At 43.3% G+C, this 24542-nt stretch overlaps 1 long non-coding RNA gene across 1 annotated transcript in view; it reads right to left on the bottom strand.

The window, feature by feature from the left end:
• Positions 1-13502: 13502 nt before the first annotated feature.
• Positions 13503-24542, bottom strand: part of LOC126951428 (uncharacterized) — a 69593-nt gene continuing 58553 nt past the window's right edge. The window contains exon 3 of the long non-coding RNA XR_007724470.1: positions 13503-16933. This is a non-coding gene — a long non-coding RNA (uncharacterized LOC126951428). The remainder of the gene's footprint in view (positions 16934-24542) is intronic.

The raw sequence follows: 24542 nt of genomic DNA, 5'->3' as shown, positions 1-24542 counted from the left end.
AATCTCTGCTGTCTCTGCCACACCCTTCCAGTGACAAGAAGCTCAATCCCTCAAAAGGCAGCCCAGTCCCCTTTTGAACGTCTCTAATTGTTGGGCTAGATAATGCTAGGGCCTAGGCCCCAAGGCCTGAGAAAGTCACCTTGCAAACACCGAAGACTGTGTGGCTCTCCAGAATGGCATGAGGAGTCAGGACTCCCCCTGGCTTCTTCGGTCCCCACAGTGCAAGAGGGTGTGTGGGTCTCCGTTCTGTGAAGACACAGCCATCCATGTTCTCAAAAAGAAAAAAAAATGCCCTGTTCATAAATCCAAAGCTAGAACAGATGAGTTTCCAAACAAGCTGATATTTCTCAAACTGATATTTGAGGCTTTAAGTTTAAGAGTGGGGACTCAACCAGGACTCCTGAGGGAAGTTCTGGCAGTAGCAATTTCTTTTATTTTAAACCTGTTTTCTTCCGGATGAATGTGTCCTCTTCAGGCGCTCTAGGTGCTGGGCGGCCTTGCCTTGCAGGGTGTCATCCTCAGATGTTGCCATGGATTGGCTCACAAGGTGGTTTGTGTCCTGAAAGCACCTGTCACTGTCCCCAGTTCTAACCCACACTCCCAGGTTGTTTGGAAAGTTCTTCAGGAAACATTTAACTGTGACTAATGTGCTGATTTACAAGTTGTAAGCAACCCCTAACCAAGGAGAAAGGCTGGCAGGAGTCTCTGTGGAGTGGCAGTGCACTGTGCTGTGCCTCAGGATGCCCGAAAGCCATTAACAAGCCAAGGTGACAGACACATGGTTAAAAGGTGAAAAGAGAACCTTGGGGGAGATGAGCCATTAACATCAGAGAGGAGAGAAAGCAAAAGTGTGAAGTGTCGTAGTCAGCAGGGTTCAGCGGCTCAGCCATCTTGCTGAGCCTCCAGGTCCAGGCAAGTGGGGTCCACTGTGATGGCCCACTCAACTTCTTGGCACATTAAGTTTCTTGGGTGTGATGGCCAATGAGATTGAGAAGCCTAGAAATTCTTAATTCAGTCATAACTTGGCCAATGGGTTTAGAACTTTATAGATTTGAAAATATTAACTTCTAGAAAGTATTGTCAAAATCCACAGTTGCCATCCACCACAGACAAGTGGGATAGGTCACCTGAGATCTGCCTAAAGTCACCCCACAAGGCCCCTCCTTATTTTCCAATGTGCAACATCACTGGCTCTTGGGGAATTCCTTCTTATGTGAACCCTAAATCACCCCAATGCAGTCTCAGTCTGATTCATTTTATTAGAGAAACAGTGAGGGGTGTGGAGAAAGAGCAGTCAACCTGAATAGACTTCTATTCCTAGGATTTCCAGCTGTGCAGTTTGGGGCAAAATAATTAACTTTCCTGGGCCCCAGTTTCCTCATCTAAAAAACATGGGTAACAATGACCATCCCTCTGGGACGTGGTAGAATTAAATAAGATAAAGTCCCGGGGAATCGCCCATGCCATGACTGACACAGAAAAGGCACTCAATAAGTAGCAGAATCTCCTTTTCATTCTCCTTCTTCTTCTTCTTCTTTTTTTTTTTTTTTGAGACAGAGTTTCACTCTTGTCACCTAGGCTGGAGTGTAATGGCGCGATCTCGCCTCATTGCAACCTCCACCTCCCTGGTTGAAGCTATTCTCCTGCCTCAGCCTCCCGAATAGCTAGGATTAAAGGTGCCTGCTGCCATGCCCAGCTAATTTTTGTATTTTTAGTAGAGACTGAGTTTCACCACGTTGGCTGGGGTGGTCTCGAACTCCTGACCTCAAGTGATCTGCCTGCCTCAGCCTCCCAAGGTGCTCGGATTACAGGTTGAGCCACCTTGCCCAGCCATCGTTTTGACTCCTGAATATGAATATGTACTATTTAGACATGGATGTCCTGGATATTGGGAGGAGGAGGTGATGTTCTTGGAGTGTGTGGCTGAGAAAAGGTAAGGGGAGTCAGGGCATACTGCCCCCAGTGCTTGCTAGACGGACCCCTCATTCGGCCACTCACTTCCCTGTGACTCTCAGAGATGGGAGTGCCCAGGGCTCCCAGCTCCACCTTTCTGTGGTGACCCTGTCATCCTTGGTGTCATCACCCTGTCGGTCAAAGCAGAGGTATCTGTGTGTCTTTGAGTGTCATCATGTTTCATACCTCCATTTTCTTCAGGCTGATCCTGAGCCGAAAAAAGACACTTGGTGTCAATATTAGGCCACCACGTCTGTGGAAACAGAGCACATAACTCGGGTTTGGGGCAAGTGTCAGTTATGAGCCATAACAGAATTTTTACATTTCACCCCAGGAAATGAAATGGGCAAACTACTTATCTCCCTGCCTTTTCTTAGGCCTCCTATACTCTAGCACATAGAAAATATATGCATATTATTTTCTCTGAAACTTCCTGCTGCATTGAAATGAATACTCCCACAGTGTTTTCATTAGAATTTTTTTTTAATAAAAAGAAGTTCTAGGCCGGGCGCGGTGGCTCAAGCCTGTAATCCCAGCACTTTGGGAGGCCGAGACGGGCGGATCACGAGGTCAGGAGATCGAGACCATCCTGGCTAACACGGTGAAACCCCGTCTCTACTAAAAAAAAATACAAAAAACTAGCCGGGCGAGGTGGCGGGCGCCTGTAGTCCCAGCTACTCGGGAGGCTGAGGCAGGAGAATGGCGTGAACCCAGGAGGCGGAGCTTGCAGTGAGCTGAGATCCGGCCACTGCACTCCAGCCTGGGCGACAGAGCGAGACTCCGTCTCAAAAAAAAAAAAAAAAAAAAAAAGAAGTTCTAAGAATTCTCACCTGATGTTACTTCAATGGTATGTAAGAAGTTGAATTTGAAAGTAACCTTCCTGAGCAATATTATTGTGTGAAGGCAGAAGCCAAAAATATATATATAAATAAATAAATAAGCACGAAAAACTCAGTCCTTATGAGGTTTTGTCAATAAAAGAGCAAAGGAGGTAAGCAACTGGTCACAGAGGCTCTAACACAAAATTTGGAGTTCATGGTAAAGAGGAGTCCTCAATGCTGAACATTCCTACCACAAACAGCAGTTTCATAAATTATGATTTTATTTTTACAGCCGTATCTTTCCTCCTGAAGCAACCAGGTCTCTGAAAATGCAATTTCTATTTGCACAGGACATTATATCACGTCCTGTCATGATATCGTGTATCTTCAAGGACATGATGTCACACTTCAGAATCAATTTTTCTTAATGGGCATTTCAACAGCTCTTCTGTGAGGCTGGGATATCTTCTGATGGGCAGTGCACAGCAGAGGAATTAGAAAGGATCTGCACCTCATGGGGGTAAATGTCCGCTTCTCTTTGGGTTCAGTCACGTTGAGAACATTCTTTAAATCCCATTCCCTCTCAGGTTTCCAGTTCATCCATCTGTGAAAGTATATGAAAAAATAGATTTGTAAAAAAAAAAAAAAAGACTTATGAAAATCAACAAACATTTCCTGTAAAGGTCCAGGTAGTAGATATTTTTTGCTTACAGGCTCAACCCCACCTTTGTAGCATGAAAAACAGTCACCGATGATGAATAAATCAATGAGGAAGGCTGTGTTCCAATAAAACTTTATTTATGAACACTGAAATTTGAATCCCATATAATTTTCCTGTGTCGGGAAATATTCTACCTTTGATTTTTGCAACCATTTAAAAATGGGAATGTAAATTTATAGCTAACACAGGTCATACAAAAACAGGCTGTGGGCCAGATTTGGCCGGTAGTCTGTAGTTTGCTGACGGCTGCTCTAAGAAAAGAAATCTTTGTGTATTGAAAAATGCATAAGCTATTTTTACTTCAGCTTAATTCTTGTGCAGTATGAATCATTCAAACTTTGATTTCTCTTTCATGATGTCACTAACAACCCAGTGAGGGAATCATAAAATGAGGGTGGAATTTTCTTTCTCTCTAGAGGCACAGACACTCTCCCAAAGTAAAGAAGTCCAATTTGCACGTATGCACACACGTTGGTAGACACATGGTATACATATGTATAAACCATAGTGCAACATGAGAAGAAGTTAGCTTCAGGTAAGAGAGAGGGTTTTTTTTAAAAAAAAATGACCAGAAGCAGCAGGATTACCCTCCCTATTTAATAATCACAAAACGGGACTTACAACGCTTATCAAGCCATTTCAGCGGGGTCTGTATCATTTCACCAATTTCAACAAACTGTCCCAGCCAGGAGAAAGATTAGACTGTGTATGTTTATCTTCTGTGGAGTTATGGCTGTGTTCTCCTCAAGAGAATGAGATATGGAAATAAAAGTTTACTTAGTTCGGTCTCTGATGGATTCTCATGACAAGGAAAAGTCATGTCATTTGTGCCCATGTACTCAGGTGACTGGAGGTGGAGCTCTGCACAGCGTCCTTCTCTCTGGAGATGCAGATTCTTAAGTGGGGCGGGAGTGAGGATGCGAGGAGGGCCCCATGCTCTCTGGTCCAGTTATAACTGGGGCTGGAGAGAGGCCTAGGGCAGGGTCCTGCAAAACAAGGAGGGACCGGGAGATCAGCACCACAAGAATCCCATGAGGTTGGAACTGGAAGAGGTCCTTACAATCATTCCTTCCTACCTAGGAGGGAACAGTCGGTACCCCTGAGGGAGAAGGGTGAATGCCAAAGGTCTCCCAGGATTGGGAGACCCTGCAAGATCGGATGGAAAAGCTGAAACAAGGCAGAGCAGCCCAGGTCCCCTCTGCACTTTACAGGGGGTGGGGGATGGTGGGGGATCAGAAACCAGCATGGTCTCCTTTGGCCACCAGCGGTGATAGAGGTGGCCCCTGACCCCACCCAGTGACCGGGCACCGTGGTGGTGAAGGTATGGGATATGGTTGTTGAACCCATTCACCAGCCAGGACCCAAAGCCAGCCAGTGTGCAGCCACCCAGAGACAAGTCAAAGGGCATAAGGGCTTCTTTCAGACCCACGGCGTCTTTCCACAGAGGGCTATTTTAGCAAAAATCTTAGGCTCAGCACTCCAGTGGAGGCCAAACCTTGATGAGAACAGGAAACTAGGGAAATATGGAGAAAATATTTTGAATCCTCAAGAGGCCAAGTCTGACTGCTCTAGAGCCTAGGCTGGATGGGGAGTGGTTTGACACTGTGGCGTCCCCCTCACGGAGAAGAACGGAGAGCAGGCCCGTGCCCAGTTACCCAACTCCACCAACATGGGGTGCAGCCAGGGATACACAGCAAATGATGAGGCTTGGGGCCAAGACTCTGAGCATCCAGTTGTACCCTCACTGTCCCTCTATAGGCCTCAAGCTCCTCACCTGTGAGAGACCTATTGCTGGGTGAGATGACACTGGGCACCATTTGCATTGCTTTGGATTTCAGACAGCTCGCTAATAACCATACACTTTTCTGTGGAATGGGAAGATAACGCCAACGAAGGGGGAAAACTGACCATCTAGACATATATATCCATACATCTTCATGCACATTGATTTTTTTTTTTAGAAAGCTTGCACTTACCAAGAACCTACTCCAGACCAGGGTTTTATGTAGGTTTTCTTATTGGATCCTTACAAGGGCCACATGAGAAAATAGAAGCTGAGAGAAACAAATTTGCCCAAAGTTATAAAGCCAGCAGCGGCAGAACCAGTGTTTGAAGCTGGGTCTATTTGTCCAAATTCCCCATTATGCTGTAAGACAAAGATAAGATAAATCAACCTTTCATTTATTAAGAAAAAGGCCCACAGACAGCAAACTCCTGTGTTCTCTCGCCTACTGATTATGTGTCTTTCCTCTAATCTCAGGGGCTAGGGACCAATTTGGTAGCAAAAATTTCCTTTGCAATCGTATTGCAGGGCATGCCAAGGACACTCAACACCCAATGGGTGGGTCAGTGAGCACTGGATGAGGCAGGAGCTGGGCTTGCCTAGAGCTTCATTTCAGGCTCTTTCCTGCCATCTGGGCTCTTCCTGTGCATCTGTCTGCACCTTGGCCTGAGCTGGCCATCGGTGGCCAGGGTCCTTGTTTTCCTGGGTTCACAGGCCATCTCCAAGCACTGTTATTGAAATATGTTATCACAAGGAGCCTATTGCGAGGAAAGACCAGATGGCCAATTTCAGTGTTGATGTACACAGTTTTGTAGGGGCAGTCACAGGAAAAGAGAGAGGGAGGGATGATCCCAGCCTCAGCGGTTCATGTGTGCGCGTCCATTGACACCAAACGCCTGGTGCTTCCAATCTGTTTCCCGCTGTCACAGGGAGCTGGTGAAGAGCTACAGCTGCACTGCCGTCAACCTCAGCAAGGCCTGAGGAGTGGCCACATGCCTGAAATCAAGCACTCTGGGGACTGAGGAGGTGGGAGTTGGTGGGAGAATGCGGCTGTGGGGACCCTAGGGGAATGCTTCTAGCCCCAGATTCCAGTTTATCTTGGGTGGAAAAGGAGTTCCCCTCCAATGGCTCAGCCAAGAATGTTGATGTCACAGGGAAAGGGAATGATTGTGTGTCACACAGAACTGGGAACAGGCTGCTTAGAAGGACACCCTTATCAATTAGGTAATGTCTGCTAATGATTGAGAAACTGTGTTATGCAGTGCTCCAGCTGTTGATGTGTTAGCAAATATCTGCGAAGGGCAGGATACCTTGTGGGAAAATGTTTTCTTAGATAGGATCTTACTGGCTGGAGCCCTAAAACACTGTTGTATCCAACAGCATTACCAGGCATTCAAAACAGAGCAACATGGCAGACTGTGGACTGGGCATAAGACGCGGCTGTGGTTGGGATTTTGGTTTCAATTCCAGGAAATAAAAATGTATTTGTGCAGAAATGATGCCTATAACCAAATTTTCTTCCCCCTCTCACCTTTCTTCCTTTTCTCTTTATTTACGCTTCTTTTCTCTCTCCCCTCCTCTTTTCCTCTTTCTTCTCTCTTCTTTCCTTCTCTTTCTCTATCCCCATCTCTCTCTATTCCTCTCTTCCTCCTTTTCTTCCTCCCTCCTTTCCTTCCTTTCCTCTTCCTTCCTTCCACTCTTTCTCCCCTTCATTTGTTCTCTCCCCTTTCCTCCCTCCCTGCCTTCTTTTTTTTTTTTCCTCTTAAAATACCAACATTTAATGATGCTCACAATGTATAAAACACTAGATGAAGTGCTAGGCATATAAAGACAGTAAAAGTGCTTGTCCTCAAGGGAATTATGGCTAGAGAGACAAAAGGAACATGTTAATTGATACAGGTAAAACATGTGTAATAGAATACAATCACAGAAGTATGTAGCTGTAGCATAGCCCAATGCCTATATTTTTAAAAATGTTGTAATAGGTTTTATTTAATGTTTTCTCTCTTCTCGCTTATAAAAAATAACACATCATATTTCAGCATGGAAAACTTAAAAGAAAAAGTAGCTTCCAATCTCACCAATCAGTAAGGGAAATGTCTGAAAGAAAAGACATATGTACATGTCTGCACATATGTAGACATATACATATTTTTCAAAAGTGACTTATTGCTGTTTAGAGTATAGTGTGCTCTTTTCACTGAACATATTGTTGGCATCTTTCAAGGTTAACAAATATAGATGTACCACATAAGTTTTATTGATTATATAGTAGTCCATCAAATAGAGGATTCATAATTAAGTCTACCAATCTCCTGTTGCCAAAAATTGGTATTCTGTTCCCAATTTGGGGATATCATTTTTACAAAACCATAGCAAGCATCTTTGTAACTAAATATTTACATGTTTCTCAGACTATTTCCTTAGGATAATTCCTAGAAGTGTAATTCTGGTAGAATTATGTATATGTATTATGACTTTTTGATATATAATCCCACTACACTCCAGACAGATTATATTAGAAAGTGATGTTACTCTTTTAATGTTTTCCAGTTCAACAGTTGAAATAGTTATATTTGAATGGATATATCTGTTATGACTAAAAAGCCCCAAATATTTCACATTTTTGCATTTGAATTTTGAGATGCTAATTTTATTAATTTTATTTCTATTTATTGTTTTAGTCATGTATTTTATATATTAGTCATTAATATTTTATCACATATATTAGGAATATTTTCTTAATTTGTCATTTACCTTTTAGGGCTTTTTCCCCCTATATAGAAGTTTTAATGTGAGGCAGTTGATCAATTATTTTCTTTATGGCTGCTGCCTTTGATACCAGATTTATAGACTATCTTCTACCATAAGGTAATATACATATTTACTTATGCTTTATTCTTATATTTTATCTGGAATTGATTTGGAATTTGTTATGACTAAGGAGGTAGCATTGATCTTTCCAAATCATTAACCAGTTGTGAGGTATTATGATCAAGTCAATACTTAAAATTTGAAAAAAATTATATTATGTTTCCCATGTTTAATGTTATTTATTTAATTTTTTAAAAAATTAGGTTGTTAGATACCTGTTGTTTTTTTCAAATAATCAGCTCAGAATTATTTCTCAACTTTATCACTTTAAAATTATTAATTTCTGCTTTGATCTTTATTAAATTTTCCTTTCTTTTATTCTATTTTTAAATTTTTATAGCTTAATTATTTGAATTCACTATTGTTTTATTTCAATTGTTTGTTTAATAATTTAAAAATTTCAGCTAAGAATATTCCTCTCATGTAGCTTTGTCCAAATTCCACATATTTCATATGGCATATTTTTACAGACATTACTTTCTGAATAATTTGTATTACCCTTTTTTTTGTTCTTTGAATGAAGAATTTTAGAAAAAAAAGTTTATCCTTTATAAGTAGTTTGAGATTTAATTTAAATAGTTGTTTTCAATTTCTGGTTTACTACATTGTGGCCAAGTGTGTCGCTATAGATTTTTTTTTTAATTTTTGGAAAACCATGAGGTTCTTTGAGAAAGTCTAGTTCCTAATTGGTATTTCATTTAAAAAAAGAAAGTTTACAATTCTAATTTTTGCTTGTTTCTTTCTCAAATATTTAAAGGAGACATTGGAATCTATTTTTTAGAATTCCCAGTCATTCTCCTATTTTAAAAGAACTCTCTTAGCAACACTGTCCTATTTCTTTTATCTTTTTAATTAAAAATGTTAATTAAAAAATTAACATATATCCTAGAGTACTTTGAGGAAGCATATATTTAATAAAGATGTAAGAAGACATTGTGAAATCACAAAGTGTCAAATGGTTAACAACTGCAAAATCTTTAGATTCTAGGGAGATTCCAATTCCAAGTTCTAGAACAAAGTTTCTGGTTATGCCTCAGAGGATTACTGCAGCTTACACTATGAGGTGAACTGGGAGGCTCTGAGCCATTCTAAAGTGGTGATGTGTGCACCAACAGACAATTTTATTTCCATGTGTTTCTGTAGTTTTCAAACACAAGTACCCTCTTGTCATTGATTTCTTTCTCTCTCTCTTTTTTTTTTTTTCTTTACTTTTTTTTTTTTTGGAGACAGAGTCTCATTCTGTCGCCCCGGCTGGAGCGCAGTGGCACCATCTAGGCTCACTGCAACCTCTGCCTTCTAGGTTCAAGCAATTCTCCTTCCTCGGCCACCCGAGTAGCTGGGATTACAGGCACCTGCCACCACACCTGGCCAATTTTTGTATTTTTAGTAGAGACAGGGTTTTGCCATGTTAACCAGGCTGGTCTCAAACCCCTGACCTCAGGTGATCCGCCTGCCTTGGCCTCCCAAGGTGCAGGAATTACTGGCATGATTTCTAAGTTTATTCCATTCTGGTCAGAAAAGATACTTGATCTGATTCCTACTTTTTTGAATTTATCGAGACTTATTTTGTGCCCTAAGCTATGCTAAGCTATGGTCTATTCTGGAGAATGTTCGTTCTGTGTACGGAAGAAAAGAGTGGGTATTCTGCCGCAGTTGGGTGAAACGTTCTGTAAATGTCAATTAGGCCTATTCCTTTTATCTTGTTGCCTTCTCCTTCTTCTTTCTTTTTTTATGGTGGTAAAAAATAACATAAAATTTACCCTCTTAAACATTTTTTTTTTTTTTTGAGATGGAATTTCGCTCTTGTTGGCCAGGCTGGAGTGCAATGGAAAGATCTAGGCTCAGTGCAACCTCCGCCTTCTGGGTTCAAGCCTTCCGGGTTCAAGCGATTCTCCTGCCTCAGCCTCCCGAGTAGCTGGGATTACAGGCATGCGCCACCACGCCCAGCTAATTTTGTATTTTTAGTAGACACAGGGGTTTCTCCATGTTGGTCAGGCTGGTCTGGAACTCCCGACCTCAGGTGATCTGCCCTCCTGGCCTCCCAAAGAGTTGGGATTACAGGTGTGAGCCACCGCGCCCGGCCTCTGAAACATTTTTAAGTGTTCAGTTGAGCAGTGTTAAGTACATTCACATTGTTGTGCAATAGATCTCTAGAACCTTTTTATCTTGCAACACTGAAACTCCAGACCTACTAAATACTAAATCCCCCCACCCCTTGGTAACCACCTTTCTACTTTCTGTTTCTATGATTCTCACTGATTTCGATACTTCATATGAATAGAATCATAGGGTGTTTGTGCTTTTGTGACTGGCTTGTTTCTCAGCATAATGTCCTCGAGGTTCAACCATGTTGTTGCAAGAATTTCCTTCTTTTTTTTAAGGTTGCATAATATTGCCTGTACTTCCCACAGTTTCTTCCAACCTTTATTCTTCTTGCCTCATATAATGTGGCGACATGTCATATCTTACCATGTTCTAACCCTACGACCCCACATTCCCACTATGTAGAATATAGTGCTTTTTCGTCCTCAACTCTGTCCTTGAAGCTGATCTCCATCTTCAGAAGGTGTAGGGAAAAGAAACTAAGTGGATAAAACAGGAAGAGAAAGACCTCGTACCTCATCCACTGGTAATTTTTGACACCTCACATTAAAATCAGGGCTGCCATTTTCTGTTTGTGGTAATTGTATGCTATATTTTTGATTACATTTTTACTTTAATGTATTTATGTGTCTGTGTCTGAGGTTGAAATTGATTTTTCCACGCTGTATGAAACTCTTATCAGATACATTTAATCTACTTATATTTGTTGTTATAATTTATATATTTTAATCTGAAATCTGCTTTATTCTTTTGTGGTTTCTAATTTTCATACTTCCTTGATTTTCCTTTTTTAAATTTTTAAATGAAGAATATATATTTTTCTTTTATTGTTCTTGGTATGTATTCCATTTAAAATTCCAATTATCTAGTACCATTAAATTGTTCAGAAGCATTACTCATTTTCAAAAAGGTGAATGCAGTTTAAGCCTAGTGTTATCAACACATAGCTTGTGTGGATTGCCCTGGCTATATGCTTTATTTACCAGTGATATTCGATTCCTGTTCTCAGTTCTATGGCTGAAAGGTACATTAATATTCACAGCTTTAAATCCAGTTTCCAGTAATTTCCATGTTTTCACCAATGTATTATTGTCTGGTTGAAGGGGCATTCTTTCCTATTTGGTTCTATAATACTCTGAAACAGTGGAATATGAAAAAGCCACAACCTCATGAATGCATTGTCTTCAAGATTCTTGCCACCATCATCCCAGCTCTCCCTGTTTCTGGAGATTTTCACCTTCCAGAATGTCGTAAGTCCTCTTTCTTTGCTTTCTGCTATCTTCTTTCTAAGAGTTGGTGGAGGAAGGGACATTGGTTGAGAACACAACTCTGGCTGCTTTCCAGGTCAACAGTCAAATGGAAAGAGGAAGGTGCAGCCAAAGTGGGTTTGCGAATGTGGGAACTCAGAAGCTAGGATGGCCCTTCAGAGTCATCCAGAGTGGGGCACAGGGTGAAATGACATTGGATGTGGACTGCCCTGGGAAGGGGCCATGACCCTGGATGAGGCAGCTGTCTTCAGCTGAGGCAGTCCCCAAGAGGGTCCAGCAGAGTCTGTGTTCTGGTGGAACTCTCAGCAGCTGCAGAATGAGTTCTCCTGTACTGAATGGGGATCTAGGTGGCACACCACAGCATCACCTCTTAATTACATTCTCATTCATGTAAGTTGACATATTTTCTGTCTCCTCACTAGACTGTGAGCTTCTTACGAGCTAAAACTGTGTCTGTCTTGTTCAGTGTACATCCCCAGTTCCTAGCATGAGTTCTAATAGGCTCTTACTGAACATTCATTGAATAAAGAAATGAATGAGCGACACACATCTTTAGGTGTGGGAAGGGGCTGAAGCTGAGAGTAGAGAAAGAGCTGTAAAGAGAGAAAGAATCCCCCATCTCACATAATAAAGATGTTATAATATCAAGAAAACTATTAAGTGATCTTCAAAACCACAGAAAAAGACAGGTTAAAGAGCATAGAGTAATTCTCTACATCACATTTGAGAAATACAGCTGGAAATTGTGGGAAGAATATTTATGGCCTTCAAGTCCAAAGAGGGACAGAAAATAGTTGTCTGGTGTAATGATTTCCACCTCTCTGGGGTTGCAGCACACTCTCATGATTTTCTGACAGACCTGCATCCAAATAAACCCTACAGCTTAAAATGTGTGAGTGTGTTTATTATTATGAATCAAAGTGAATTTTGTATGTATTGAACTCTGTCTCAGTATATCCCAACGTTTTGTGCCATTGAAATATTTGGAAACACCTTGGAGCATCTAGAAAATCAGCCTTTGGGAGACTGTCCTAGAATTTTAATCAGACAAGCCTGTTTGATTAAGGTCCAAAGGGACTGTGTTTGGCTTTACTGTCTTTTATTCCATAAGCAGAGCTGCTCTCTCTGCTGTGAGGGTCTGTGGTATGCTCAGTTGCTGTTGGAACCTTCGTCCAAACACATTTGCTTCTTGCTTTCTCTGCTCCCAAACCTAGTCCTTTCTCCTCAAAGACAAATTCAACAAATAAAACAAAAACAGGCCCTAAAACTGATAAAGATGGCAAAAGCCCAAGGAGATTCCCACCTCTCAGGGTGAGCTCTGGGCAGATTGCCCCTGTCTCAACAGCTGGGGACCTGAGCTGTGAAATGCAGCACACACTCCATCTGAGCCTCCCACAGAGGGAGGATTGCACTGTGCCCTCCCCACAGCGGGCCAAGGATGGAATGGCTTTTCCTGACTAGAAGTGTCCTCATCACAGACTTTTGCTCAGGCACCATTCTTCCTGGCTCCATGGCAAAGTGCAAAGTCCACAGATGCTCATCCTAAAGAGAAAGTCCCTGGGTTCCCTGCCACTTCTGAGAGGAAAGCTACCATTGTGCATCGAGTCTCTGGCCTGGTTTAACATCTCACAGAGGTGAGATGAAACCTGATCAAGAATGGTGGCATGGGAAGGCTGGAGAAATGAAGACTCCACAGAGGCCTGGGCACCTGCTGGTGCAAACCAAGTCAAGTGTCAGGCAGGCTAGGAGGCAGCACTGAGGTCTCTGCAGAGCCAGGGCCTCTGGAGCCACCATCTTCCCTCATGGCCACACCTTCCTTCCTCTTGTAGTGGATAGTTGCTTCTGGAAGCTTCCCTTGGTCAGTTTGCAAGGAAAATCAGGTTCCAAGAGAGGACCTCGGCTGCTGAGGCAATTGAAAAGGGGAAACTGCATAAACATTTTTGTACTTTAGTTTTAGAGAAAATCATACTGAGACTGAAAAAAATTCTGGAATTTTTATTTCAATAAACAGGAACACTTTTTCCATGAGCTCTGCTCAGTTCCCCTCACACTAGTAAAATGTAAATCGCTAAAAAGCACACACACATAGCTGCTAGCTCTAACTAAATATGCAAAAGGGCTTTTTGCTCAGAATGAACAGTGACTCCTTCTTCTGTCCCTCTCTGAGCCAGGTGGATGGGGCATCTTTTCCAGGCCCCTCCACCGGGCACTCTTGTACAGGCCACAGCCTGTGCAGCTGTCCACAGCAGCTCCTCCTGATGCTCACTCTCTCAGGCAGTCTGCAAGTGGAAAACACACGTCCTGTCCATGTGGATTTATTCATGTTTCCCGTATCAGTAAGGAGATGGAGCTATAACACATTAAATATTTACAATTATCAGAGAAAAGACAGTACACAGCACTGAACTGAGATAAGAATACAGTTTCAAAATATTTACAATGAACACGTCTTGCTTTTTCTGGTTCTTCTCTTTGGTCTGGCACTTTAGGTCTCTGATCTCTTTATTGTATTTTCTTTCCAGGTTCCCTGTAGTTTTGAAAATGTCTGACAAAACCTCCTAAGTCTGAAGAGGATTGCTATATAAGTGAGAGACATTTGGAGAGTCTGGTTCCTGTGTCTCCAAGCAAGAGGGCCTTTTTTGGAGCCTCATTTATGCTGATGTGTGTGTTTCCTGCTTATGCCTGAATCAAGTTTGTAGCTGGTTCTATCTATGGCCCTACCAAAGACAGCACCAACGAGAGGAAAGTGGCAGGCCCCTGAGCTTGTGCTAACCAAAAGAACTGATTTACACTGGTCTCCTGAATATCTCAAGGTCTTTTATACAGCCGGAGTTAACATGGAGCCAGGAATGGATTGGTTTATGTTTCCTTTAGTTAATTCGACTTCAAAGTGTTCCACATTATTACATTCAGAAGTAGCTCCTTCATTGTGTTTGATTTTAATCTCCACTCTTTGAAAGATCTCACTCTTTCCTTTTAGGTTTTGAAATAGTCAATGACCAAAAACAACAGAGATTCGACCTGAATGTGTTACATTAGCAACACCAGGGAGAGAAAGACAAACACAGGAAAGGTATTAAAAATTTGGCGCCTTGTTTAATTATAAAGAATGCAAAAGAAGCATCAACTGTGAAATATTTGGTTATTCAGAGAGATTAAAGACCTCCAGCTTTTGGAATGGGGTGCCAGGGAATTATCAGGATCACAGGCGTTTTATTTGATGGGTGCCACATTCGACCTTGAAGCGTTGAGGCTGGCACTCCTTTGTGTCCTGGGGATCTCCTGATGTCCTTGCTCCCTGGCGGTATCTGCCCCGGGGCCTCTGGAGGCCTCGCCGTGGAGTATGAGGTTGCGCACGTTTCTGGTGTATATTTATATCGAGGTGGCTGCGTTGCCAAGGAGCTCTGAGAGAAAGCAGAGCGGAGATAACTTCTAATCCACCTTTCTGTGATAATGTGGCGCAAAGTGAAGAGACCCAGGGCTCCATCCTCTGGTCTGGCATCGCCCTGGGAGGGGCGGGCCCTCGGGGTGTTTTTAGCAGCCCCAGTGCACTGGCGAAACTTGGTGCATTGCTGAACTCTGTGCAACAAATAGGAAAGACTGGGACAGAAGAGGAGAATGAAAGCAAACTGTAATTTGTAGGTAACAAGAAATGTATTTGAGTGTCCATTCACAAGATTTGGACAGCTGGAGAATTAGAATCTGGGAGCATTGGAACTGGCAAGGAGCCAACAGGGAATCGGGAGTAGAAAGAGAAAGTCCCTTGCCCAAGATCACAGGAGGAGCTGGAAACAGGGGGGCTGTGGAGACTAACTATATTAGTCCGTTTTCATGTGGCTGATAAAGATATACCGAGACTGGGTAATTTATAAAGGAGAGAGGTTTAACGGACTCACAGTTCCACGTGGTTGGGGAGATCTCACAATAATGGCAGAAGGCAAAAGGCACTTCTTACATGGCAGCAAGCAAAGAGAGAATGAGAACCAAGTGAAAGGGGTTTCCCCTTATAAAACCATCAGATATCATGAGACTTATTCATCACCATGAGACAAATATGGGGGAAGTCACCCCCATGATTGAATTATCTCCCACAGGGTCTCTCCCACAACATGTGGGAATCATGGGAGCTACAATTTAAGATGAGATTCGGGTGGAGACACAACCAAATGGCATCACCAGCCTCGGGTTTGTTGCACCACATTCCACATTTTTAGGGGGCTCCTAAACGGGAGTGAGGTTCCTTCCCTGACACTTTGAAGCTGACCCACAAGGAGCCATTCCCTGAGGATCCTTTCCTGATGGGCCATGAGTTCTACCATTTTAGATGGGTAGAAGGGTCTGGAGCTCTGCATAGGGGTGAAGTTAGAGGAGAAGGAAGAGGGATTCAGTCCATCCTATGCACATAGGTAATGTACTAAGATGAAATGTAGCAGAGCGCATAAAGCCGTGTTTCTGGTGTCAGACAGACTTGGCCTTGCATCCTAGGCTCACCCATGCCTGAACTTGGGTGACTCATTCAAGTTTGCAGTACCTCTGCTTCCTCATGTTTAACATGCGAAGTAGGATACTGCTGTGATTTGAATGTTGTATGCCCCTGAAATTCATATGTTGAAGCCTAATCACCAATGTGATGATATTAGGAGGTGGGGCCTTTGGGAGGTGATTAGGTCATGAGGGTGGAGCCCTCGTAAATGGGACTAGTGGCTTTATAAAAAGAGGTCCCAAAAAGCTGCCTTGTCTCTTCTGCCATGTGAAGTCACAGCAAGAAGATGCCTTATTTGAACCAGAAGTGGGTCTTCACCAGACACCAAATCTGCTAGTGCCCTGATCTTGAACTTCCCAACCTCCAGAACTGAAAAATAAATGTCTGCTGTTTATAAGCTGCCAGTTTCTGGTATTTTATTACAGCACAGTTCTATGTTACAGCAAAGCTAAGACAGTCACCTTCTTCACATACTTGTGTAAACTCATGTAAGAAAATAGACATGAAAATCCCTTGTGATAAAAATGTGCTTTATAACTGATTCCTGAGGAATTGGTCTTCCATTAATAAGCATCATGCAGTGATCACTGGTCATTTTGTATCCTTGCCATTCTTATCATTTTTGGCTTCCTCCAGATCATGTCTCCACTCCAGAATTTGCTTGAGGTGTGAACAAGGGACATGGGCTAGGATTTATTAAGGTAGAATCAACTGGTGAGACTGAATGATCCTGTGTGGTTTTCCACAATGAATGCTGCCTTATGCATTCATATAAAGTGCCCTGAGACAGCACGTTCCAGGGACAGGCCTTTTTTTTTTGGGACCTAAACAGATGCCCTTTGAGGTAGAGTGGAGAAGAGCCAATGAGGCCCCAGGCCTTTGGCTTGAATTTCTGGTGTCTCCATCTCTTCATGGCACAAAAATTCCCTGGAACAGAATATCTTTTCACAAGGAATTTTAATCAAAGTTGGTGGAATAAGAAAAAAGGATACAGGAATTATTCACAACACAAAAGTAGCCACAGCAGCAAATCAGTCCTGACTGGCACTGTCTCTTTCTACAGCGTCGGGCCTATAAGGACCTGTAGGGGATTGGATTGATAATCCAGTTTAGTCCAGGCCCAACAATTCAACAGGATCCTTCACAGGTCCTGAAGGGGTTTTGTGTTTTGTATGGAGAATACACTCTGAGAGTTCCAGCCATGACATGCGCCTATACTTAATCTGACTGATGGCCAAGGTCAGACTGTGGTGCCAGCAGAATAAACCTCTTGATCTGTGGACATCAGCAGTATCGTCCCGTGAGCAGGCAAACTACGGGGTCTATCACCAGGCCCTTCTGAGTGATCAAGGGCCTCCTGGGGGACCAAGGTCCCTGATGAGCCGATCTGGAGACTCTTGGGCAATGGGGGTCTAAACTTGACCATCAAGAGCGAAAGGAGAGAAACTGTTGTTCTCAGAACATAAACAACAAGACCCTGACTCTGAGCTTTCCCCTTTAGGGATAATTCCTTCCCACTCCTAGTCACTTGTCTAAAAGCTCCCACACTCAAGCCCCAATCAAGTATTTCCTCCTCCATGGACCCAATTCAGCCAATACATATTTAATGAGTACCTATTAGGTGCCCAGAAGGGGTTTAACTTAAGTTGACCTGCTCTGAGGCTGAGTAAAAGCCTTGGTTTGGGTGGATTCCCATATTACAGGGAAGTACTGGAAGGGCAGCAATGTCGTGATCCCTGGTTATTGGTCCACTCTGAACAGGGCTTCAGGCAGTGACCGGGGGAAAAACAGACAAAGTATGTGAACCCCAACTCCTGCTATCTAGAGAAGAACTTGGATATCTAGGCAACTCAAGATGTCAGGGCCACAGCCAAGCTCTAGTGCAGGATTTTCACACCAATGGAGGATGCAAATGTGGGACCAGAAGCTGGGCAGGAGTTCTGCTGTGCATATGGACCATCTCTGAGGAGCTCGAAGAAGGCACAGTGAACAAATCAGTACTCAGAGGACAAGATTCAGGCCTGGGGTCCAGGACCATTGTAGTCTCCACCAGGAATGACCCTGGATCAAGGTAGAGCTGGGCTTATAAGTAGAAGCACTGAGACTTTCAGCTACAAAGCCAATGTCTGGGTCTCTTCTTTTGGCCTTCCTAGATACCACCCTGGTCCAAGATACAGTTCAAGGCCACCTCCTAAAACCAAAGTTTTCTTGGTGTCTCCCAATCACAGAGATCTCTTCCCCTCTTGATTCCCTAAGGAGATTTCCCTCTATCACACTCACATTGACACGGAAGAATATTCTACTCAATTTCCTCTATCTCTGCATCTGAGCTGAAGCTACTCAGGGAGGAGTCAGTATTTACTCCCAGTTATGGTGCCAAACACAGGCGGGTGCTAACTAGAACACCCATGAAAAATGTCTGCACATCACACCTCACCCTAAAGTTACTCCACATCAAGTGAAATACTTTCCAGCTCCTCACCATCACCTGCAACACAGTACATGTATCAGAGATCCTGGCTGGTCCAGACTCCAGCTCATGGGAGCTACCCTGGTGGGAGATCCACAGGCCTGCTTGGCCAAGAGATGTGCTGGACTGAGCTGCTCCAGGCTAAAGAGCAGTGGAAACCTTGCTCTTTTATTAGAGAAATTCTTGTGAGTTGCCCTATTTTAAGAAATGTAGTTTGTTTAATGACTTTTCAAAAGTCAGTTAAAAGGGATGGAAAAGAATTCAGAAGCATTTAAAAAAAGAGAGATTCTACTGGGGATATTACTTATGATTGGCATTTGCCTTTCTTGCAGATTCATTCTTGACTTTGCGTCCTGTCCTCAGAGTGATACTCTGCCAACCAGACATTGTCACCTACTAGGCGACTTACTCAGGGCTCCTTGGCTCTGTCTGGAAAATCTCTCCTTCTTTTGCCCATCCTTGCTTCCCATCCCCCTCTCCCAGCTCAGAGCCTTTGTTGACGTTGACAGCTCATCCCTGGGCCATCATTCATCCTGCCCATGGCAAACTTTGGAGAAAATAAAAAACCCTGCTCCCCTAATCTCATTAGAAGGGCTGCAAATTGAATTTAGCCCCTCTCAGTGTCCCCTCAGCTGGCTGTCATTAGGAGCAGAGGCTGGGCCTTGGCTGATACCCAAAGACCAGCTAACTGAATTTGAGATGCTGTGGTCTTGACAGGCCAAGAGATGTAATTGAAGAGCCGTGGGGCTCCTGGTAACATTTCAGGCTGGGATTACACTGGGGATCCAAAACCCCCATCTGCATTGGTGTCGGGGGCACTAAAAAGTCACCCATTGGGCTTCCAGGGTCGGATTATTGATAAAGAGATCATTCCCAGTGGAAGGTAGGGGGGTGGGGTGGGGGAGACTGCATTGGTTACCATGCAAAATGGGTGTCAGAGGTGGAGGGAAAGGGACAGTGTATCTAGTGAGAGTCAGCAAATCACTCAAAGTTAGAAAAAATTTGCAGGAAGTTTTGTCTAATGAAAAGAAAAAGCAGTTAGGGGAGAGTAGGTGATGAACCTACAAAATACAAGGAAAAGAAATACTGGGTTTTAATCTGTGGGCATTACTGGTCTGTTTGTATAAATCTTAACTTTTAAATTCTTGAATCATCATAGCTTTATTTTTCATATCAACACTAAACCCCAAGCAGAGAGGGGCTTTTTGTGATCAAAAATTGTATTTTTATTTTTGAAAAATGTACCAAAAAACTGCGTCTAACATATATGCAAATAAGAAAGTATTTATATCCATATAACTAAAGTATATCCATATAACAAAATATTTAACAGAGGTTCATGTGGAAGACATGTCTCTACTTATTTGGATTTCTGAGGTTTCTTTAGTTCCCAGACCTATCATAAGTATCTCAGTAAGGCTGAAAATTCCATGAAATCCTGTTTTAAAGAGGAGGAAATGAGCAATAATTAACCACCTACTATGTGCAAGGCACAGTTCTAAGCCTATTATGCACATCGTCTAACTCAGCGTTCACGGCAAAGGAACAAGACAGGCATTACTCCAGTAGGGATCCCCACCTTACTGACGAGGAGAGTGACTCTCACAAAGGTTAGTCAGTCTCTTGCTTAGTGTCATAAGGATAGGAAGGGCTGGGGCTGGGATTGGAACCTAGGACTGCCTGGTTCCATCACTCCCTAGGCCTTCCTGGCTTTTGAGAGTGGTAGGTTTCCTATGCCATGTTGTTTCCCTAAAAAAGTCAAACTGACAGAGTCTGTCACTCAGTTGGGAACACAGGCTGTGGGGCCAGACAAGCTCAATTCCACCGCCTACTAGTTGTGTGATGTTGGACAGTTCCAAATCTGTCTGTGCCCTCCTGGAAAATGGTGATCCTAGTAGGACTTGCCCCATCAGTTCACTGTGAGGATTAAAGAAATCAATGTACATCCAGAGTGCATGCACTGCACAGTGCTTGGCACATTGTAAGCACTCACTATGTAATACTGGATTATAATCAGTGTCATAGTGGTGCAATGAAGAATGTCCATCCATTTGCATATTTGATGGTCTAAATTTGAGAGGTCACCATCCAAATATGAGGCCACAACATCGTCAGACTCTGGTATTCCTTGCCTGACACTGCCAGATTTACGGTCAGAACGCCTCACATTTACATTCATAGAACTTACTCATAGATGCAATTTCTGCTGAAGAGTAAAAGACAGACTTAAGGTTTTTCCTATGTTGATTCTATTCGTGGATTTTTTTTCTCCAGCTTATATTCCTCCATGTAAGGTAAGGGAAGGGTGATGTGACTGCAGCTGCCCGCCGCAAAGGCCCTTAATGACCAAGTCCTCACTATATGCTACGTGTTTTACAAATTTTACCTCATTGAATGTCCACTTTTATGCATCTTCTTGTGGGCAGGTATTATTCTCACCTTTTCAGATGAGAAAAGTGTATTTATTTTATGTTTTCCATATTCTATCATGCCAACAGCATTCACTACAGCCTTAAAGTTTCTCTAAAATGGCAGAGACTATTAAAACATGGACTCTGCTACCTTCAGCAGGAATTAGTTACATACCTAAAGGCCTTTCTGCCTGGCATTGTGTATCCCAGTGGAATGCAGGTTTCAGATTTAATGAACATTGTTGATCTTTACTGAGTGCCTGGCTCTGGGTTGACAGGCTTGTCCATGTCATCTCATTTATCACCCATCAATTCTATGAAGAAAAGCCTTATGATTTTTACATTGCAGATGAAAAGGTTGTAAGTGGAGTTTCAAAGATCACAAAATTACCGAGTAGAGGATTTGGGATTTGAACCCAGGTGCCTCTCCCTAACTCCATCTCCGGGGAGCTTCCTATCACATTGCATAGTTTCAGCACAGGATGAAGACCCTGTGCACAGGCCCCTAGAAGCCACTTGCAATCAGTTAAAGTTGGCACCAATGATGAAGCCCGGTTTTCCTCCCATATTTAGTCAAATTCTTTTATTTGCGGGTGAAGAAATTAGGCCTCAGGGAGGTTAAATGGCTTGCCTGAGGTCACATAGGTACTTTGTGCTGTGTGAGTCAGACTCTGTTTCAATTCTTGTCCTAGTCCCATCCATACAACTACCAGCCCCCACAACTTCATTCTCCAGGGGCCTGATCCACTTGGGATTTTTGGCAGCCTAAAGCTGTCAAGACAGTTTCTCCTTTGCAGAAAGGTTCCCTTTAGTGCTGGTTCCTTCTCTTAATCAGATGCTGCAAAAGTCCATGGGTAGAGTCCCACTCTGGAGAAGTTTCAAGGTTGTAACTAAAGACCTGACAGAGGCTGGGGAGCAGCCCCTGGCAGTGCGTTCACTGCCCCTGAATTTATTCCAAAGGTTCTGAAGCCCCCTTACCATTGACTGCGGTTCTTACAAACTGCCTTCCTCTAGATTTGACTTTTCTGAGGAATCTCTGGGCACTTAAAAGGGACTTTTGAGAGAATATGGCCTAACCCCTTCACTTTATAGGAGCCAAAGCCTAAGGAGAGGAGTCTGTGGCAATTAAGGGCTCAAGAGACAGACTGCTGGGAACCAAATCCTGTTACCACTTAGCTGGGTGACCTTGGACAAGTTAGTTACTCTCTCCCTGGGCCTTGGTTTCCTCATCTGTATTTGGAAATGCTGATAGTATTTATGGAGAAATTAGAAATGGCCTCAAATTCTTTGATATCTCTCCATTCAAGAGGTGTCATCTTTTCCCACTCTCCTTAAATCTGAGCTGGCTGGTGATTGTGCTGATTCCAGGCCTAATTTTTAAAAGAATTGTCAGCTTCACCTTGGTCTCATGGAGTCCTGAATTGTCACAGAAGAGATACAACTACCCTGAGGCCAGCATGCATGAGGAAGTCCAAGATAGCCATTTGAAGAAGCTGTGTGTTTAGGGAGAGAGAGAGAGAGGCCCAGGCAGCCTCCAGCTATACCAACCTCCAGTCCTTCAAGTCATCCTGAGGCCTCAGACATAATGGAGCAGAGATAAGCCTCATCCAAATTCCTAGCCCATGGAATAATGAGACAAAATAACAATAAGTTGTTGTTTTCGGACAGTAAGAGTGGTTAGTTGTACACAGTAGATAACCAGAACAATACCTCTCAGAAGGTTGTGAGAATTAAATGAGTTGATACAGTTGTGATATGGAGCAGTGTCTGGCACAGTGTTCAATAAAAAAGGTGAGTTATTACTCACTCAACAAATATTTATTAACACCAAGTTGTTCTATACCTTGAACTAGCTGGGAGGGTCACAGTGGAAAGAGTGACTCAAAGAATCTGGCCCTTGTGGAAATTAGGAGAACTGTAACCTAGTCGTACACTTCCTATTGAGTGAAGAATGTATTTTCCCCTACTTGGGCCCCCCACATCATATCTGTCCCTGGCGAGGTAGAAGTTATAGCCTCTCCTTCTAATGGGATGCCCAAGACTGGGTGGGTCTGGAGGGGTTAAGCCCAGGGATGTTGTCCCAGGGCTGCTAATGAAAACTCAGCTGCTATTGATTCCAGCAAGCACTCCCTTTCCCAGGTCAGAAGAGAAACCCAAACCATTGTTGAGTAAATACAGTATTCTGCTCACTACCTCAATTAGCCTGACCCCAGGGGCTCTAGGAGCCCCCTGGCTCCCCCATTTGCAATGACAGCTGCCATGCTAATGAATCCACATTGACATGATAATTAAACCATTACACAAAGTGGGGCTTTCCTAGACACAGCAAATTCAGCAGGGGACCCCGGGTGGCCGTGGCCTGGACAAGGCAATGGGGACCGTACCAGGCCCAGGAGCTAACATGCAGTGCCTGGGTCACTCCCAGACTTGTCCACAGGGGCAGCTGGACTGGAGCACTGCAGCTGCTGCCTCTGGCGCTGGAGGCAGGGATGGGGCAGGCAGGCCAGGAGAAGGATGTCACCCGAATGCTGCTCCTGCTCTCTCTTCAGAAATCCTTAATTAGGTGAAGCCTGAAAGGAAGGAATCCTTTGCCTCTTTATGGAAGAGACAGGGCACCCTGTCAACTCTGGCCTAGCCCTTCCCCTCTGGGAGGCTTAGCCACATCCAAGGGAGAGTTGGACAATGAGGACTGCGAGGGCCAAGGAACCTTGTATTCCTGACATCATCAGGAAGAGCCACGTGACCATCTTTCTCAATATCTTTGGAGAAAATGACTCTTTCTGCAAGCAGATGATTACAAACTGCAGAAACATCTGACTTCTTGGTACAACCTTACCAATAACTCATTTTTGAGACTCCAACCAACGACAGTCCTCTTTGCAAGAGCACAGACTCGAGAGTGAAGGGGACTGGGCTTATATCTCAGCTCTGCAACTTATTAATTGTGTGATCTCTGGAAATCACATGGTGTTCTGAGCCTCTATTTCTTCAACTGTAAAATGGACTTAGAAAAACTGCTTGGCCTCCCTGTGCTTGGGATTAAACAAGACAGTTTATGTACAAGGTTTAAGACAGAATTTTACTTAAATAGATGACAGAACCTTACTGGCCACAATAACACTCTCTGTAAAGATGAGTTCCATTGACAGAAATAATCGTTGTGATTGATTGGGTGGGAGGATAGAAGGAACAGATTAAGATACTCCTAGAAGAACCTCCAGACAAAATGAATGTGTTTTCCTCCGGACAACTCCATGCAGGTAAAGCTGCATGTACAGTGTGCTCAGTATAAATATGGGGAAAAAGAGGGACAGAAAATGACATGCTTGTGGCAGAGAAAGAGGCTAAAGGGGAGGGCTGTCCTGGTTCAGGACTATTAGGCATCACCCCATAAGAGGTGACTAATCAAATATTTTCCCACCCGTCCATCCATCTCCATTATTCATACAAGCACAAACACATATATTAGGGGCTTATGATATAGAATTAAACACAGGCCAAACCAGTGCCTGTTTCATATAAAAATCTGGTCAATAAATGAATGAATGAATAAGATGCAATTCCTGCTCTCATAATACCCTGTAAAATGGAGTGTACTGTTCATCTCACACTTGTGTGTGCTGCCTCTTTTTCCCTTAACATAAGGCAATTCTAG

This window comes from Macaca thibetana, chromosome 3 (genome assembly GCF_024542745.1).
Source record: "Macaca thibetana thibetana isolate TM-01 chromosome 3, ASM2454274v1, whole genome shotgun sequence".
NCBI lineage: Eukaryota > Metazoa > Chordata > Mammalia > Primates > Cercopithecidae > Macaca > Macaca thibetana.
The sequence above is the reverse complement of the archived record's forward strand: the minus strand, read 5'-3'. Positions and strand labels throughout refer to the sequence as shown.